The following is a 3664-nucleotide window of genomic DNA, read 5'->3' as shown; positions in this document are numbered from 1 at the left end:
ATTATTATTATTATTATTATTATTATTATTATTATTATTATTTCGTCAAATGGTTGATCGTTAGATCGATGTGCTATTTAGATAGAAAAAGGGCTAGCAGTGTCGCACTTTCGCATTGAACGACACTGTTCTTCACAGAAGTGCATTTTATGCTTTTAGCAAATATTAAATGAATTTTTCTAGAAAATCTGTGTAAAAACTGAATCCTTGTAAAGAAATCTTGTGTATTCAGAGGAATAGATTTTAATAGTATATTCATAAAGAGGATTCCTATCGATCCAATTATTAATGTTCAATTGTTAACATACATTTCCATCAACGTGATATTGAAATGACTGCATTTTTTGACGCTATCAGCCCGGCGAATTAGAGGGTCCTTCATGATGTTCCTCGAGGTTCGCGAGAAGAACCTTGTATGCTGGATAAAAGAAATGCACAAATCGAGAAAAGTGTCTTTTACCATCGAAGAGCTTAGATGAATTTAGTAGACTTTAGTCGTACTGTTTGTTCGAGTGATCGAACGATAAGAAGAAGAAAAATTGTAGGTGAGATATCTCGTGCAGATCTTCAAATCATCAAAAATGATTCAACAGCTTTGAGTGTCTCGTCTTAAAGGGTAAAGTCTGCTAGATATATGGTTAAAGGTATCTCGAGTACCATAGCGAAGAAGAAAGTCAATTTTATCCGACAAATATGATTAAGTCTAGGATATTTATGCGCGCATATATGAAACCGATAGCAAACTCCGTTCGATTAAAAAACATGTTTGCTATAAAATCAGATTGCAAACAAATAGGACAAAACGCTAACGACGACTGACCAATTGTTGCTACCTTGAACGTAATTATATTTAGATTATTTTAAATTCATATTTTTTCACTGTTTAGCGTCTATACATCGCAAATTATAGATCGAATGGAGAGAAATATGCGATCGTCTATTTGCTTATTTTTTATTTTTATTTTTATTCGAAGTTTTTTTAAACAATTTTAGGTGATTCCCAAGTAATAGACTAGGTGATTCTAGAATGTTTTTATTTCTAAAATAATTATTATATAAATTATTAGATAAATTGATTATTCACTATTTAATATACTATATATTCGAAGAATTTGTCGAGAAGATATTTTTGTTCTCTATTATAATTTTTAATTATTGTATTTAGTAAATTTAAGTAGATTTTAATTGAATATTAATTTAGTAATTGAAAGTAAATAAGTAAATGCTTTAGTTAGACGATGTGAATGTGAACTCTATTCGATTTTATATTATATATTATACATACATATATAATATGTATACAAGTTGAGTTATAACATAAATAATTCACTTCAAATAATTTGTAAATTATTTATTATATAAAAAAAATATTTTTTTACAAAAATTGCATGATGTTGAATGTGAGAGACTATAATTTCCTACAATTCGAGAAGAATCAGGGATGACGAACTTCTTTCTTGTCAAGAGTCACGTATTCCTTCAACCAACTTCTCCATTATCAGCATACAATCGAAAAATAGAACGTTAGTTACATTTAGAATAATATAGAAGGAGAAATTATAGAATTTCATTAGTCCACTGAATATAAGAATCAAATTAATTTGATGAGAATAACTCTTCAGAAGAAAATATGGACGTCAATCGCTAGTTTGTTATTTCTGTTCACATCACGTAATTGATAAAATAATTTTTATACAAGAAATAATTTACAAGTTCTTTGAAATCATATAATTCATCTTGTATAATAGCTGTCATTTATTAATATAAATGCAATATATATGTACAAAATGAAAATGTCAGTCATCGTTCTGGTTTTGTTACAAGATGCGTCTATGGTATCGGTTTCTTTTTCCTTTAAGGAGAATAGCGAAAAAATGAGCTTCACGTGCTAACGTAAATACGAAGCTAATCGTAAGTGTTCATAAAATAATTATGAGACGGAGAATGTTATTAATATGTTATTAAAAAAACGTGTGACTGAGGAACAGTGATTGTTATAATAGGACTTAGAATAACAAGAATGAATAATCAATCTCACACTGGAATCTAGAATATTGTTAAAAATTTTAAATTAGAAAATAATAATTAATTTTAATAATAAATAGTTGTTATTTCATTTTGCAATATTTATTCAAATAATAATTTTAGCTTTTGAATTTTTAATTTGAAAAAATTAATATTTTCAAATTAATATCAAGTTCCAAAAACACATAATTCAGATTATTCAACATTCTTAAATAAATGAATAGTTTCCAAAAATATGCAATTTAAGCTATGTTCTTGTAAATTTAATTGTAATTAGAATAATTGCATTTAAGATTTGAATTACGAAAATTTAAAATCTTGGAAGATCTCACTAAAAATATATTTCTTACATTCTATAATCTCAAATCTATAAAAATTCCAAAATTTAATTGACGTTTTCACGTTTTCTTAGTTTTAATTTGTAATTTGTAATAGAATAATATTCACATTAAGATTAAAAATATTTACATATAAAATATATTACATATTAAATTTTTTTCAATTACGAATTTTAATCAAAACAATCAATATATTTAATATAATATTAAATATATAACATAACATAAAAGAATCACAAGTGATTTGAAACAAGAACTGTATTTCTTCTTCGTAAAATAATAATTGTTTGAATAATCTAAAGATATTATTTTAAGATTTATTATTATTTTAAGATTTCAGTGTCAAGATGGTTTTGTCTATTACGATTTCACGGGGTAACATGTTCACTCGTTGAAAACTAAAATCGTGAATGAAGCACTTTATGTTCGGTTGTGAAGTCAAGTTTTCTTTGGCAATGAATCAATTAGAAACTATGAAAAAGCATCTAGAACGTTTCCAAATGTTAGCAACTTTGCACGCAAAATTAGACGAGAACTATGCAAAATTCTAGCTCGTATATCCGTCCATTGAATTTAGAATTTTGAGTTATCGGATTGAACATTGCGTTATTGTTAATAGGACTATCAAATAAAATAATATCTATAATTCTAAAATTAACTCACCGATAATTCATAAAAAAGTGTATAGCTAAAAGATAATTTTCAATTAACTCGTGTTTCAAATTTGATAATAAAATATAATAAAATTTTGATAATAAAATTTAGTGATTAATTTTTAAGGTTAAATCTCTATGGTGTGTGATATAAATATTTGATGATGCAACATTAAAAAAAATATTTTTCTTCCATTAATCGTATTTCTTCGATACATTAAAATTCGATACATAAAAATTAAATTATAATAACAAATATTTCAATATTGGAAAAAAAAAATATATTTGCTTTTCTCATATTCGCAATGTTAATTATGTAATTTTTATAATTCTCTACTTTTTTTGACAAATTTAGTAAAAAATTTATTCATAAGATCTAAAAGACATAAATAATATAATAAAATCAAATCTTATTTTAATCCAATATAAAATATTTATGTTAATCTAAAGATATTATTGAATCGTTTAACAAAAACAGAAAAATTAATATGTATGATACTTGTTAAAATATCATAATTAAATTCATAAAAAATATAATATAATCGAAAAATATAATATCGATTATAAATAACTCATTTATCCACAATGTTTACATTAATATTTCCTTTGGTATTTAATGTTATTGTTCAAATCTATTTTGATAACAAT

The sequence above is a fragment of the Apis laboriosa genome, unplaced genomic scaffold (assembly GCF_014066325.1).
Source record: "Apis laboriosa isolate Shangri-la unplaced genomic scaffold, ASM1406632v1 scaffold69_cov144, whole genome shotgun sequence".
In the NCBI taxonomy this organism is placed as follows: domain Eukaryota; kingdom Metazoa; phylum Arthropoda; class Insecta; order Hymenoptera; family Apidae; genus Apis; species Apis laboriosa.
The sequence above is the reverse complement of the archived record's forward strand: the minus strand, read 5'-3'. Positions refer to the sequence as shown.